Source organism: Onychostruthus taczanowskii, unplaced genomic scaffold (genome assembly GCF_017590055.1).
Source record: "Onychostruthus taczanowskii isolate IOZ18803 unplaced genomic scaffold, ASM1759005v1 scaffold33, whole genome shotgun sequence".
NCBI lineage: Eukaryota > Metazoa > Chordata > Aves > Passeriformes > Passeridae > Onychostruthus > Onychostruthus taczanowskii.
In genome coordinates this window covers 2,703,257-2,719,601 of record NW_024500683.1, presented here as the reverse complement: position 1 = coordinate 2,719,601, position 16,345 = coordinate 2,703,257, and the positions used below count along the sequence as shown (strand labels likewise).

At 41.4% G+C, this 16,345-nt stretch overlaps 1 long non-coding RNA gene across 1 annotated transcript in view; it reads right to left on the bottom strand.

The window, feature by feature from the left end:
• The window catches only part of LOC121339089, a 35,842-nt gene extending 19,696 nt beyond the window's left edge, over window positions 1-16,146 (bottom strand). Inside the window, exon 1 of the long non-coding RNA XR_005953136.1 lies at window positions 15,845-16,146. This is a non-coding gene — a long non-coding RNA (uncharacterized LOC121339089). The remainder of the gene's footprint in view (window positions 1-15,844) is intronic.
• Between the last annotated feature and the right edge of the window lie 199 nt (window positions 16,147-16,345).

The window sequence follows — 16,345 nt, the reverse complement described above, 5'->3', positions numbered from 1 at the left end:
ACATTACTGCAAGAACATCTGTTAACAGCCTATTGCCTTCAGCAGAGTGCACAAACGCTTCCCAAATCTTTTACTAGAACAAAATAGTTAAAAAAAGGTCGTTGACTGACTAACCTTTTTTTTCTGAGACCAGTGAAAAAAGGTTTGAAAAGGATTGAAAAAGTTCAGGTCCATCCATAATGGAGAATAACAGCATTACAGAACAACTGGATGTGGGAGTTATTTCATGTGCAGGCTGTGATGAAGACAAAAGCAAGCAGTTTAAGTTGCATCTAATGAATAAAGGTCAGTCAAGGAAAGGCAAAGAGATGAGTGATATGGTGAAAGCAGAGAGACAAGAGACCTCTGCACAGCATCCTGGAGAGCTAAAAGCAAGTCCTCTGTCCTTACACAAGAAGAGTTGCAAAAGGAGTGCAATGAAGAAGACAGAATGGCTCAGAGTTCCTCCAGGTCGATGCTCAAAGACATACTACTGACTGAAATACACCTGGATGCCCAAAGAAGATTGCAAAAAAACTGCTCTGAGCAACATCCCTCTCTTCCACTGCTAGTCTTGCCTTGCTACAGGCAGAAGTTCTTGAGTTAAATTTCAACGCCCTGCACTATGAAAGGAGGTATGTATTTAATCAAAGGATGTAGAAGGAAGGGGAGAAGAAAAAACACTTCAGCAACACAAGACAAAGTTACAGAAAGTATTTCCAATTTATTCACAAGAAAAATCCAAGTGCCAATAACAGGAAGCCTGAATTGGAGGAAAATGCTGGCTATCCATATTAAATCAAGAGATGCATTGTTAAATAAAAGCAGCTATGCTGACATCCACAGCTAAAAAGATGCCTCAAGCTATCATCTGGAAAAACACTATGTCACTGCATGGCACGTGGCTTCCTTCCCATATCCTTTGTTCATTTATTTGTTTCATAATAACTATTTGAAACTTTAGGAAAAAACCAAAAGAGCCTGTATATGACAATAGAAAAAAAATTGTGTTCATGCATCTTAATCTATAAATTACTGCTTAAAGGAAAAAAAGTTATATGTCAAATTCAACTCAATTCACTTCAACTCAAAAAAACTCATCCTTTCTAATTCAGATTTTTTCAGTGATACAGAATAAGTTAATCTTTTATTCTGTTTCTAAACAACACAAGCACATTGTTAATTGTATGTGAAATAGGCATTAAACAAAGAGAAATTCTCAAGAAACAGGGCAATTAAACACTCACTTTTCAAACAAAGAGTTAAAGCACATATCTGAACAATATACAGTTTTGAGTGCAGCTTGAGTAGGAACAGCAGCTTAGTACTGAAAGCTTTCCATTCACATTATCACCTGTATTTTCTTCGTAACAAGTGCATATGTAGGCAGATGGATTGGGCCGTTTCCAACAGCTGCCCTGTCATTTTAAAGATGATTTCCATAAACAACACGCAGATGTAAATAGGGCTGGTTGACTTTCCTCTTTTACTTCCCTCCTTCCTGGCTGGCAGACACAACTTGTGCAGAGTCAAAACCAAGACCCCTCAGACAAGACCTGTTCTTCTCTTTCAAACAGTGCAGGAGAGTGAAGAAGCTTTTTTAAGAATACCTTCCGTAGATATGTGAAGAGGGCTTGACTTGACCTACCCAAATCTGAAAGCCAGGGCCTGAAAACATCACCCTCTCCTCAAGGAGACGGTGACCTCAACAAGTACCAGGAAAGACAACATACACCAATATTTAAGGTAAGACAAAGCTAGCAGCCAGCTGCTATTTCAGAGAGAAAATAAGGGCCACTGCTCTAACACTCTTGTATTGAGTTTGCATGGCCGGGTTTTTGCAGCAGTGGAGACTAAAAGGGTGGCTCCCGTGAGAAGCTGCCAGAGGCTTTCCCCATGTCTGGCAAAGCCAGTGGCAGCCAGACCCACTGTTGGCCCAAGACCAAGCCAGTCTGAAAAGGCAGTAGTCCCCCATGATAATATATTTAAGAAGGAAAAGAAGTTATTGTGGAAAAATAATTTGGCTCAAAGAAGAGAGGAGTGAGAACATGTGAGAGGAACACTATGCAAACACCACAAGGTCAGTGGAGAAGAACGAGAAGGTTCTCTAGGCACTGGAGCAGAGACTGCCCTCCACTCTGTGGGGATGCAGAGATTCACCTATAGCCCATGGAGGAGACCAACACCTGGGTGGGTGGAAGCCCAAAAGATGTGTGACCCTGCTGGAAGTCTGTGCTGGAGTAGGCTCCTGGTAAGGACCACAGACCCATGGAGAGAGAAGCCCATGCTGGAGCTGTTTTCCTGGTAGGACTTGTGACCCTGTGGGGAATCCACAATGCATCAGGCTGTGCCTGAAGGACTGCACCCTGTGGAAGAGTGACCCATGCTGGAGCAGTTCATGAAGAACTTAAATCCAATTCACGTTGGAGAAGATCCTGGAGAACTGTCTCCCATGGCAGGGATCCCAGGCTTGAGCAGGGGAATGTCTCTCCCTGTGCACCATCAGGAACACCCTGTGATGAACTGATCATAGCCACCATGCTCCATCTCCCTTTGCCTCTACAGGGGAGCAGGTAGACCCTGGGAAGGATGGAGGACTGGGGAAAATGTGCCTTTAAGCTTTGTTTTATTTCTCATTATTCTGCTCTAATTTTGAATGGTAATAAATTCAATTAATATCCCCAAGTCAACTCTGTTTTGCCTGTGACAATATTTGGCAAGTGATCTCTGTCTATCCTTCTAGCAACTGATAAACCTTTTGTTTTGTTTTCTTTCCCTAGCCAGTGGTGGAAGGCAGTGATAGAGTGGCTTTCATGGGTGCCTGGCATCCAGACAGGGTCAAACCATAAATTCTTCTGAAGTTTAGCCCTAGCAGTTTTTAAGAGGTAGCTGGCAGAAGAGCAGGTTACATGTCTGAAGCTGCTTTTTATGAAGAAAACTCATGTCCATGTAGTGTGATTAGAGAGGCTGAAGAAAACAGTCCCAACATATTACTACATTTTCCAAGAGTAAACATGCTGAACTTTGAGACAGTACGTAATTCAGGAAGAAGAGTAATAGAATGGGTATTGAAAGAATTTCCTGCCAAAGCACAAATATTATCAATATGTAAATCTTCACAGGAGGTACTTAATGCTTTTGATATTAAATACTCTGCCTATGCAAGTCTTTTCCTATTGCTCAATCCTCTTCAAAATTATTGTGAAGCCTTCCAGCTGAGGCGATTATGTCAAGAATCCTCTGCCTAGATGGCATTTCTCAAGTGCATCCAAGTCTCATAAATTTCATAACAAGTTCACTTAAAAAGTTCTCGTGGTTTTCAATAAAGCCAGCTTTAAGCCCAGAAAGACTCCTCTAACCACTTGTTATTTGTTAAACCACAACTCTGTTCATTACTGTTCTACTTTGTCAGCAGTAACACCCACTTCTGTCATTTACAAATGTAACCTGCTGCCTGTAATTCCCATTTTTCTTCTACCATGAATTCCAAAAATTCAGCTACTTCTACAACCCATGAAAGCCATAACCTGAGCAACTACCTTGGCCCTGAATTAAATTTGCCATTATTTTATGTCAAATTCAATTTGTTGAATTTTCTTTTTCTGAGTTCACTACAAGCTTTTCCATGTCACTTAGATCTGCAAGAAAAGGCTTTTGGAAATCTCGGCCCATTTCACCTGCTCCATCTGCAGAGAAAAAAATCATCAACCTAAAATCACAGCTTCATCAGTGTCTGTCTTAATTTCAAATCCATATACTATCCATGTAAACTATCATCTTTCAAGATATTTACAGCCAAATAAATAAATAATTGGCTAAGAAGATACGTCTTCTGTCTTCCTATATTTTAATTAGCAAGCAACTCAAAGCCACTAAAAATGCCCATTCCTCTGCCCTCCTCTTCTGAGTCTGCCCACATCATCTAAATTCCACTTTGATGCCACTGGTCTTGAATCAGACTGCAAATCCTTTTTGGGAGACCTCATACCTTATTATGAACAAGAAGTGTGCAAGATGATGTACAATGCTAATCCTAAGAGGACCTTCAAGCATTACTGAAATACAATATAATTTGAACCTGACAAGTAAACAAATCTTCACTGAATGCTATTTACAAAACATAGATCAGTGAAGTTTCTCAAATATAAAATATGGGGGTTTTGATATTGCAGATACAGTTTTACCTACCTACATGACAAAAATGCTTTTTAAGAACTCTGACCAGGACAGTAACTCCTAGACAAAAGAAGTCACAAAGTCTGGAAAGTCTTTGGGTATCTGTATCTTATGTGAAACATAAAGGGACAGAGTAATGTTTAGATTATGTCCTCTCATACTTTTATACAAACATGTACACAACCATATTTGAGAAAAAAGGATACTGACAATAAGAAAAAAACAATTAACAACACAACTGACTTTACCAAAAGCATAGATACTTAACACATGTACCAAGCAGATACATATCTTCTATATGTTCTCTCAAGAAGGAATTCACTAGTGCTTTTATTATCAACTTTAATCAGTTATGTGCTACAACCTCACTGCTCTTTTTCTGGTATGATAGCAATCACCCTTAAGTAGTGTACCAATCACATAAATTGTTCTCTATCTCTTATGGTCGTTATTTTAGCAACAGGGTTCACCCACACATATAATTAATTCGCAGGACTGGAATCTTGAAATTGCCTCAACTGACTTCTAGAAAAGTATGAATCAACTTTTAGCACTTCCTTCTTTTTTTTTTTTTTTTTTCTTACAAGGGAGGGTGAAGGGGAGGATCACTGAACCTCAAACAGCTGAGATGCCATGATACATCAGGAATAAAGCCAGACACATGGCTAACCTCCCCATCATTTTTCAGGGTTGGCCCTCTTCCAGGAAAATTAAATTTTTAATACTTCCCCTTCCCCGCCCCCCCCAGTTTTGCTTACTGGTGAATTTCTAGTTTCCAGAAGTCCTTTAAGTGATTACTTCCTACAAGGCTTAGCACTTCAAATTCTAAATTAACCATTGGAGAGATGACGAAAATGTGAAACAATCTTGTGAAAACTTTCTAGCAGAGTGTAAAATCAAAGCCAAGCAACCTGTACAAACAAGCAACTCTGAAAACTTAGAACTGAGTTTGCAGTTAAAAATAAAACCTGATTCCATTTTTGATTCTTCCTAACAGAGATTGGATGATTTATATATATTAAGACACAGATATCACAAGAAAGATTAAGCAGTATATAGAGAAACTTGGCCTAATTCGTATGCCTGTGATAAATGAAATAAAAGTTTGAAACAGACAGCTATATTTTAGGTGTCAAACATTTCTTGACGTCTGTGGCAGTTGGCAGCTGCAAACATCCGACTGAAAGCCCCATCTGCTGCTTCACAGCTTCCAGTCGAGGATGTTTACAGTCGCTCACTGTCAACAGCAATACACATTCCTTGGCTGTTTATTTTATATTATTAACATGCAGAAGCCTCCAAGCAGGTTAGTTAAGATCTACCACAACTTCTGTTGCTGTGTTGCTGCCCACAGATGTACACCGGACTGTGTTTATAGTATTTACTAACAAAATAAAGTATAACTTCCAGAGGAACATTTGCAAACAGCCAGGCATATTTTCTATTCAAGCATTACACTTCTAGTCTTATGTTGCCTGTTTTATACCCAAGTAAGAATTAAATAAAAATGTACAAAAAGAGCAACTTGCTTCCACTGTTGTATTTGGTTTTGTTCTCCAGGAGACTTGACCAATCCTGTTACATTCATATAAAAACAACACTACTCTACAACAAAGTTCACTTATCAGCACAGCAACTAAAGATAGCAACTGGCACAAAAATAGAACCAAACCCTCCTAAGGGAATTTCACTGAAGTGTCTGGGATGGTTTCCTTCCCTCAGAAAAGTGGGTGCAAGGAAATTATACAATATTAGAAGTTAGTTTATGTAATATTTGCTTCTAAATAAAACCCCACCACCCAGCCCACAGGGGACTGTGGGGAAGAAGGAAGTTGTATAGCAAGCTCTGCAAAGGCTTCAATAAAGTTAAAGATTTCTACAAATTATCTGAGCTAACCAGTTGCTGCTGCACTTCACATGGAGTTGGCAGAATGGCATTTCTCACCAAATGAAAAACCCAAAAGATTTGGCATAACAGCGGCTCAGTTGTACAGTTCTGCTGTTTGTTTTTTGTTCTATCTCCCATTTCCTTATTAAGTTAATGATGGGGAAAATTAAAGATTAATCACTCAACTATTTTTCTGAAGTCATATGAAACCACAGCAGGCAAGCAGAGCGATTATATCACTCTAATTAGAAGGTGCTTTTCCTTGAAACTTTCTTACCCCCAAATGAAATTACCACACTGTAAACCGAGCAGGTTATGAAAAGACTGTAGCTGGAACGCAGAAGCCTGTGGCATATTTACTCAAACTGGTAAGTGTGAAGGATCTCTATAAATCACTTTCAAATCTCAGGGTTATATTTTCTATACTAAGGTTAAGAAAATTACTCTTTCAGGCAGCAGGTGAAAACAAGCAGAATTATGACAGGGCTGTTCCCTTTATTCAATATAAACTTCGAGCTACTAAAGCTTCCTAGGGAATCACATTTTCTCAATGGGTCAAGTCACTAAGGAAACAAAGCAAACTTTATCATCGCTGCACAACTCTACATTCCAGGAATTCCTGGCACTTGGCATCTATATACCACACCAGGATCCACTCACCCTCTCCCCTTAGAAGAGCAATCATAACAAGCTATGAAACTCAGTAAGGTCCCCAACTTTACACAAAGTTGGCAAAATGAGGAGGTAATGGCCTTTCCTGTGTGAGATCTACTGAGGAACAGGACGTAAGAAAATATATTTACTATAACAATACTTTGGAAAAAAAGAAAAAGAGTTCCTCTCTTGGCAAGTCTCATCTTATTTATCACAAGCCAGCTAAGAAATACACTGAAATCGCCTTGTAAAACAATACACATAGATAGCTACAAAAACCAAAACAAAACAAAATAAAACACAGAAAAAACTCAAAACAAAAAAACACTTAAATGCAAAATACTGATTGCAGAACGGAAGTATTTCAGCCTAATTACACCTACTCATCACACTAAAATTATCATTTCATTTGTAAATATACTGGCCCAATAGCCACACCTTAAAGGGAGAAAATATAGGAAGGCTATAAAATGGAAATAATTAGATTAAGTAAATTATATCAGCAACCATATGCAGTTCCACTCCATATATGGCTACCTTTCTGTTTTAAAAACACAAACAGATTATATGTGTATCAAAGTCAAAAGAAGGTCACTCTAAAACTGTGAGGCACACGGTATGATTGTTATGCAGGAGAAGGCAATGACTTGTCTTTACTACTCTGATATTTAATTTGTAAAGTACTCTTACAGAGCTGTTTAGTAAGAAAGTGCCCAAGACTCAAACAGCCATCAACAGGACTTGATACATGCTGATCTTGATAAGGTGAAACATACCTGAACAGGTCAAATACAGGTAAGACAAAAGGAACAACATTTGAACATTTCAATGTCTTCATGAATTTATAGCTCATGTCCCAGAAGGAGAAAAGGGCAAACCGTAGCACTTAAGCCCTGTTTCTGTGAATAAAAAGCTTTCCACTGCTTTTCTCTCAATCCCCAGAAACTTCTGAGTCAGACAAATGGATTATTGGTGACAAAGAAATAACTACAGAAACAAACAAACAAACAAAGCAACTAAACCAAAACTTGCCAAGTGCTGCTAGAATCCAAAAACAAAGCCTCTACCTTTTCTGTTACCTTCCATATAGACAAGGTGATAGGGTAACTCAGACAGGTAAATTAGTTTTTAATCATATTAACACTGGAATATCAACAGATGAAAATGCAAATTGAAAGCTACATAGAGTTTGCAAAAGCTTAACTCATGGCAATTATTTCCTAATTTGCTTTACAGTTTACATTTTCAAATTTGCTTGTCAAAAACTTTAAGATCATCATTAAATATGGGAAAATATTATTCCTCCTCTTCCTGTCACTGACAGCACAGGAAGATTAAGCACACATTACTTATATGAACTCAAGTTCACAGCTGTTATGATACAGCATGAGTATCTCCAACTGTTGCAGATGAATCCAATTCTCCCAACTGCATTTAAGCTCAAAATGTCTAAAGCAGCAGGCTCCCCCTGCACTGAGAAGGCAGTGGCAGACAAGCAGTTGAAATTACGCACCAAACGAGACACAAAACAGCCAAACATTTGGGAACGAGATGTCAAAGCTCTTGGTAAAACCATGAACAACATGCAGTGCCTAGTTTTCTTGAGCCTCTTCCCAAAATTCCCTCCCCAATGTCTAATCTTTAAAGACTTTAATCAGCTTCTAATCCACCCAAGTGAATGAATACTACAGTGCCCTTCATCAGCAATACATCTGGTGAAAAAAGCCCAAGAACTTACTTCTTGGATATCAGCTGATCCTGCTTCAGTCCCCTTCATAAGAGATACCCACACCTCCGGGGAGAATTACATTCTTCGCCCGCCCAAGTCTGCTCCTCAGATTTCCAGGAATCTGTATCACATACATGAACAGAAGTTATTGTAATTCCAGAAGTTCAGATCGCATAGTTCTCATTATTAGGACTGTCTGCAAGAAGTCAGATAGCTTCTAACAACCATTATTACAACCGTGTCCTTTTCTGGTGCCATCATTTAAAACTTAGAATGTGTTTAAAGTGACACATTACTGCTTGCTGAATGCAGCTGTCTCTCCATTCATGTAGATAAAGGTTAACTGCTAAGGCAGCGTAAGTATTCAGAAACAACACTGAAGAATTTAAATTTCCCACCAGAGGTAGGCATAACGACTTCTCATTTATTAGATTAAGAAATTACAGATTACACAATCAAAACCAACCACATACTCAATCTCAGATTTAACATGATTTCAGAATAGCACAATCCCCAGAGCTTTTAAGATGGAGAAGAATGAATTTATTCACGCAATCATTCTAGAGGAAGAAGGACATAGAGAACTCCCCAAAGACAGATGAGCAAACAGATACACAAGACAGAACCACAATATTAAGCAAAACCCAAAGAAACAGAGACTGAGAAGAGCATAGGAAAAAACAAAATAAGGAGAACTAAAGTAAACCAACTTAAAGCAGAGAGAGAATACACACATGACAGTTCTGAAATCTAAGCTATGAGCACACAAAAGCAAAAGAAGTGCAGGATGTATTAACTGAAATGCATATACGCAAAACATTATTTATCAATTTGCACTCCTGACACCTGTATTTGAACCCATTCTTGATGTGCCACATGAAACAAAGATGCCTTTGATAAACACATCTCCACCAACCAGCTGCAGCAACAAGTGAAGGCTAAAGAGGAGTATGAGCACTATTTATGCTCTGCTGTAGCATCAGTGAACAGTACAGTGTTGTTTACTCTTCTCCATTTCAATGTCATGAGGGAATCACTGTGAAGCCTGCAAATCTTAAGTACTGGCCACAAAGGAAGATGCAACACCTTCAACTGTTCTTTGGTATCAGCTGGCAGAAGTGGGCAACACCCACCTGGTCCAAAGCATTTCTCTCTCCTTGTCGGCAGAGCCAAGTGTCGTGCCAGTTGCTGTTCCACAAGTGGTGCAGCATCCAGCCTGAAACTGTGCCTAACTATGCATGGCTGGGTCACCTCCCAGTGCAGAACCATTAAGTTTGTGGCTTCCCATGTCAGATAAATACAAAGAGCATGTACTGGGTCAGCAAAATAATAAAGAGCATATAATAGACCAGAAAACTGTCTCCAATAGTAGTAACTTCCCATAGTTTTAGGGGAGAAGCATTGTCCAAGGGAGCAGAACGTAACAGATTCCAAGCTTAGTAAAGATTTACTTAGCTTTAACAGTGTGAACAAAATACCTACAGCATTTACAACTCATTCAGCTGTAGTGTTCATTTCACAGGCAAAATACAGCTGCAGTGATAAGCCTCTGGCACAGGGGACACATTACAGTTATGGCACATACCTGAGATCCCTGCATACAGGAGCAGACATATGTTGGACTGATGAGAACCATGTTCAAGCACAAAATTCTGCCCCAACATTGTCCAAGAACTAGAACACTTTCCTCCTGTATTTTGCAAACTGTCTCTTAACTCACATTTCTTATTTCCTTTATTTGGGACATGTAATTGTGCTGAAGTCACATCCCTGGGGAACTATTTCATACTCTGCTCTACTCTTGAGAAAAGCAGGGGCTTTAATTCCAATCCAGCCCAGTGACTCCATCTCACAAGTTTACCCACATATTTCCAATTCCAGGGTCAGTTTGTTAATGCAGGAATCATTTCTGCTTGCCTATAGGTAGGACACTGCACCCATCCCAGACACCGTGCAAACATAGGGAAGGCCATTTTTTACTTCCCATCACTCCTTCCCTCATTCAGAACTCGAACACAAAACTGGAACATAAAGACTCTCTAAATAATTAACACAATCATAATGTTTGTCTTTCATCTCCGGCGGATCAAAACAAATACAGACTCTGACCACAACGCTATTGCAACTTAATGTGCTCCACAGTGAACTGCACAAGCCCCAGGTGTTGCAGAAGAGTCTGCAAGGCTTCAGCTTACACATCCTTACCAACGAGGTTGTGCAATGCATTGATTACTCTCGTCCCAAAGGTACTTGAACATTACCAGAAATTAGTTCTAGATGAAAGAGAACTACCGGGTACTACATGAAGCAAAACGTCCACTAAAAGTGTGCAGAAAGCAACTTTATTAAGAACACCATGAAAAACATTAACAGCAACATTTAAAGAACAAAACTAGAGTTCATATGCAGCAAATGCACTATACTTTGCACACATACCAATTGGGGAATACACCTATTCAAGTCCCATTCTTCATTTATTTCCAACAGCCTCCCCTTTTCTTGGGTGTGACCAGGCTTACGAAATGAGGGAACAGAATGAGGCTGAACATCAGTAGTTAAACACTCGCTTGTTCCCACAGTTTGAAATTAAACATTCTGACCTATCAGATAAAATGCTGACATCATACTGACAGGGCCATGAACCCGAATCTTGTTAATGTTAACCTGTATCCTCATCACTGTGAAAAGGTCTTTCCTCCCAACTTTTCAGAAGCAGAAGTTACAAGAGACTAATAAGCACATGACAAAAAACGAAAAAAAAAACCATGCCCAAGTTAAGAGAGGTACAATGCAGTCCTACAGAAGCAAGGAGAATGCATTAGACTGACCAGAGAAGCAAGAGAAGAGAGGGCTTACCAGCATAAATGCCCCAGCTAAGACACTGGGGAATCTACAAAGTGCTCAAAAGACTACTACACAGCAATCAACGCTGACATGCCAAAGAATGCACACACTACAAAGTTCTGCAAGAGGAGAAGGCAGTGACCCTTTCTGGAACAGCTGAAATAGAGCTGCATGTGAGAAATGACTAGTGGGAAGAGGGCACAAAGTGAGAAGAAACCCCTACTGATTAATATCAGGTATTGGGAACTTAGAATTATCCTTCTTCCTCACCTTCACCCCAAAGTCACAGAGAGTTACCCTAAATGCTGCCCCCACACAGCTTTCCACAGATGCAAACAGGTCGTATAGCTGCATTTTACTCCTGACAGCAGAAATACCTGCCCAGAGATTACAGAAAAGGAACAAAAAAAGAAACAGGACATATATGAAACCTTTTTCTATTTAAAAAATCTCCACTTTTCAGATACCCAATAGTGAGGAAAATCCCTGGTGGATAAACATAGATTTAGTAGTCAGCTAAAAATTAGAGCTATGATTACATCTCTTGACAGCTCCAAGAACAGCTCTCAGTTGCTTAGACTCAGAGAAAGTTTATAATCAACTTGCTGCAAAAGCTTTAATTTAGAACATGTGTCACTAAGGAAAAACACTGAAGCAAGACCTGACTTTATTTTTCAAATGTCTTAACAACTAATCCCCTTGAGATTATGTCAGGTATGTCACATTAGGATGGCTTGGGCTCACCTTCACCAGTGAGTATGTTAAAATGCAATTGAACCTGTCTATGTATGCACTCTAACACATACTTCTAAAATTTCAAATGGTTACAGAGGAAAAGCATCTGTGGATCTAACACTGATCAAGAACACATTATCACGTGTTTTATTCAACATGAAGTGTCATAGACAGAAGCAGTCTTACAGAATAATGTAAAACTTATTTTCTACACACCTGAATATAAAAGAGAAGGGGAAACTTTCCTGCACAAAAATCAATTTGGTGGGGTAGGCTGCTATTGTATAAGATATATTTACACAGTACAAGTTTTTGGTACAAAGGATTACATATGCAAATGGCTGAGTTAATAAACTGGAGCTAAGAATGAGCTTTTCCTGTTCCTGTTAATTTATGGCCCAGTGCTACACTGCTTTCACGCAATGCCATAATCTTCAGAGAATGATATCACATTATCCTCCTCAGAGTAGTCTAGGAATGCAGATAGAAAGAACATCAACCATCACCTTCATAACTCTCTCCCTCTTCACCCTCAATGGTTTGGGTGCCTGATAAAGTTTTAGATATTATTAAAACTTTAAACATCCGTTCTTGGCTGCTACTACCCTTTGAGCACACAGCTTCCTGCCAGTGGGTACTTGTACCAACACTGAAGCCTTCATAACACGGACTGAACTAATACTGCACGTCCAAACCACCACATGGTTCTCAAATCCCCCGGTCACCCCGTTGCTCCTCAACTGCTGAAGTGCAAGAATGTGAAACTTCCAGATCTGTCCTTTATCCCAACAATAAAATAAGAAGTTTGGGAATACACCAGCTGCACCAGAATCCTTTTCGTACAATGCAAACACCAGGACAAGAAGAGTTCAGGTTTAAATCCCCCTCTAGGCCTGTCTTAGGCACAACTCAAAACTTGGTTTTCACTCTCCCACTTTAATGCCTGTGCCCATGTGCTGATGCCATCCATGCTTTGACCACTGCTTTCAACAGGAGAAGCTCAGTCCAGGAGCTTCTGCCACCCAGGAGAGCCACCACATTCAAATCACTCCCCCAAACCAGTAAGATGACCCTTCAGCAAAGGGGACCCTGCTCAGGCATCTCATTCCAGGACAGCGTTTGCAACTGTAAATAACAAATGGATTGACACCTTCACCTAGCTAGACCCTTGAGACTTAAGCCTCTATAAAAGCTAAGCTAAAGAGCAGATCTCTCTCTACATGTCCCTGAGGCTCTGATTGTTGTCCTCTGAGGTGACAGAGGACACCTGGCATGGCCTTTTCCTGCAAGTCCCACAGACAAAGTGGGTGCCAACTCTGGGCTATGGGCATCAGGGCAGCTGCAGGTCAGGCATCTGCACACTCCAGCCCTTAAGCTACCCTGGATACTTTTCCTCCTCCTTTTGTCAACTGTACAGAAAGTACAGACATACTCTTGGCACATTTATCTTCACTCAGCTTTCTAAAGAATCAGTGAAATGAATCACATGTGGTACTTGTATCTCTTCTACTAAAATAAACACAATTCAACCGCAGGATCACTTTTTAGTATTCAAAGCACTTGTGCACTGGTGGACAGAGCCCTGACAAAAATACTTGCACAGATGACAACCCCTCCCTCCGTGGGCTTTAACAGCTCCTAACAACACAATCCCAGGGCAGTTACGTGGCTGCAAATGCACCTTGAACATCACATCTGTCTTCACAGTTCGGGGAAGGGGATTCTAGTACAAAAGCAGCATTGACAAAATAGCTTAGAAAACTACAACAGCAATGCCAGGTCTCTAACTTTGAAAGTAGATTTATGACTAAAAGCTATTAATTAGTTTTCAATGGTAACAGCAAAGAGCTAATGATGTATTAGGAATCACTGACACTGCATTTAACATTTAGCATTTCCCTCATTTCTCACGAGGCAACAGACAGACTTACAAATTCATTATATGACAGAAGAGGTCTCAACACACAAAAATTATTACCAACTATTAGCCTCATTGGGAAATCTATACAGAAAGTGAACCCAGTAAAAATTAATATTTATCCAGATCTTTTGACAGTGAGCTCATAAGTAATGCTTCCATTCCCAGTATCTGTATGAGTTTGAGTTACAACAAAGCTATGGACAACAGCCATAAAATGGTAGCATGCATATTAATACAGGTATATTAGGTTTGACTTTAAGAACCAAGTTTTTGAGGGGGAGAGGGGAGTTATCTTCTGCAATCAAACTTTTTAAACTCAGCCTTCTCCATTCAAACAGCTGGCATATAGAAGAGCTTAAAACACAAAAAGCAAAGTGACCTATTGTGTTTTGACTCAAAGTAGATACAGAAGTAACCTTCAAGGTTACCTTGCCCTATGTGCGGCCTCAGGAAGGAAAAAACCACAGTTTCAGCAAAGGAATTTCTTGCCTGGCTGGAGGCCACACCCGCCACAACAACTGATGGCAGGAAAGCATTTGGACTCACAACTCTACCCGTAGCACCCAGCCGGAGGCAAAGCAAAACTTTCTCATTTTCAGAGAAGAAAAGAAACTCTTGCTCAATAAGTAGCAATTATGCTGCAGAATTTATATGCTGAGCACGGCTGAATGTACGAGCACCAGATCAGTCAACCATAGCTTTAGTGCTTTGAGTATGATTAACAGAATGAACTTTCAAAGGTCAATTAAATGTCAACACATTTTAAAGAGATATTCTTGTTAAGCTGGGGCAATGTGTAACAGTACTTTCCAGAGCTGTTGTGCACTTTCACCTTAAAATTTTACCCATCTTATACTCACATGCGCAGATATAAAGATGATAACTAATTAACCTTTGATAGAAAATAATGGCTATTTACGCTCCTGGCTTTTCTTTCACTAAGCTGTCTTTATTACGTGTATCTAAGCAAGTACACAGAGACACTTGTCCCAAAATTTCATTTAAATTGTTGAGGGTGTGAGCAAAGTCAGAAAAAAAGGAGCAAGAACAGTTTGAAAGTCTAATAACTTACTAAATGAAAATGAGAAGAGGCTTTTGATATGCAACTGAGCTGCCTCGATGTGAATCTGGGGGAGGATGGAGGGGACGGGACCGTAACTGAATTAATTATGAACACATTAATCATGACTTTAGGCAGCCCAGTGATGTATCTCTTCATCTCTATACATTTCTGAAAATTCAAACTTCGCTAACTAGCTCAAGACATCTTAAAACAAACGCCAAGAAGCTGAACGCTTAGTACGATTTATTTAAGTTACCCCTCAAACCGGATGCTCAAATCATTAGTTAGTTTAAAAGTTTTTAAAAAAAGAAAAACAACAAAGTCTCCATGTCAGTACAAACTAAAAGAATCAAAATCCCGACCAAGGCCTCTCAACAGTACCATAATCATTCTGACATGAGCAATATTTGTTCAAGACCAGAACTAAAGAATAATTTGAGAGTTGAGAAAAACCAGCCGCACTCCGTGCAGACGCCAGAAGAAAATAGGTTGGAGAGCTTTCTTTTCACAAGGGCAGCGGCCTCGGCACCTCTCCACAGGTAGGACTGTAACTCCGCAAGAGTTTCCTCGGAGGTTCCCGCTCCGGCCCTGACAGTCCCGCCAGGCTTGGGGCCAGGTGCCGCGGGGTAGCGCACGGCGACGGCTCTCCCCAGACAGGGAGACAACCAGGGCGGACAGCCTTACAAGTTCCTAAAAAGTTCCAGACGCGGTGGCTGCCTGACCCCCACCGGCTCCGCGGGGCCCGCCGGGCACGGCCGCCCGTCCTGCCGCACCTGCGGCCCCGGCCGGAGCCCCGGGCGGAGCGGGAGCGCGGCCCGGCCCGCAGGTGTCCCAGGACCCCCGCCCGCTCCTTACCTGGACGGATCCCGCACAACTTTCCCACTCTGGGCGAAACAGCGGCCCCACTCCCGACGGCCACCTCCAGTCCAATCCAGTCCCGTTCAGCCCGTCCCGTCCCGTTCCGCCCCAGCCCCCCGCCAGCCCGGCCACAAGGGCGGGGAAAGGGGGCGGAGAGAAGCGAACCCGCCCCGCGGCGGGCATTGTACGCCCCCCGAGCGCGTTTCCCAGCGGCTGGGGCGGCGTAAGCTCCTCCTCCTCCCCTCGCCATGTTCTTTGTTTCTCCGGCTTTTCCCGGCCGCTCCCGGTGACGCCGCGGCCGCCCCGGCGGGGCCGGCGGAGCGGAGCGGGGCCGCCCCGGCCGCAGGTGACCGAGCGGCCGCCCCCGCCCGAGCGCCGCCCCCCCGCCGGAGGGGATCCCGCCCCGCTCAGCCAATCGGCTCGGGGCAGGGGGCGCCTCGACCAATGGGACGCCGGGGAGCGCGGAGAGTCCCGCGCGGAGCCAATGGGGCGGAGCGG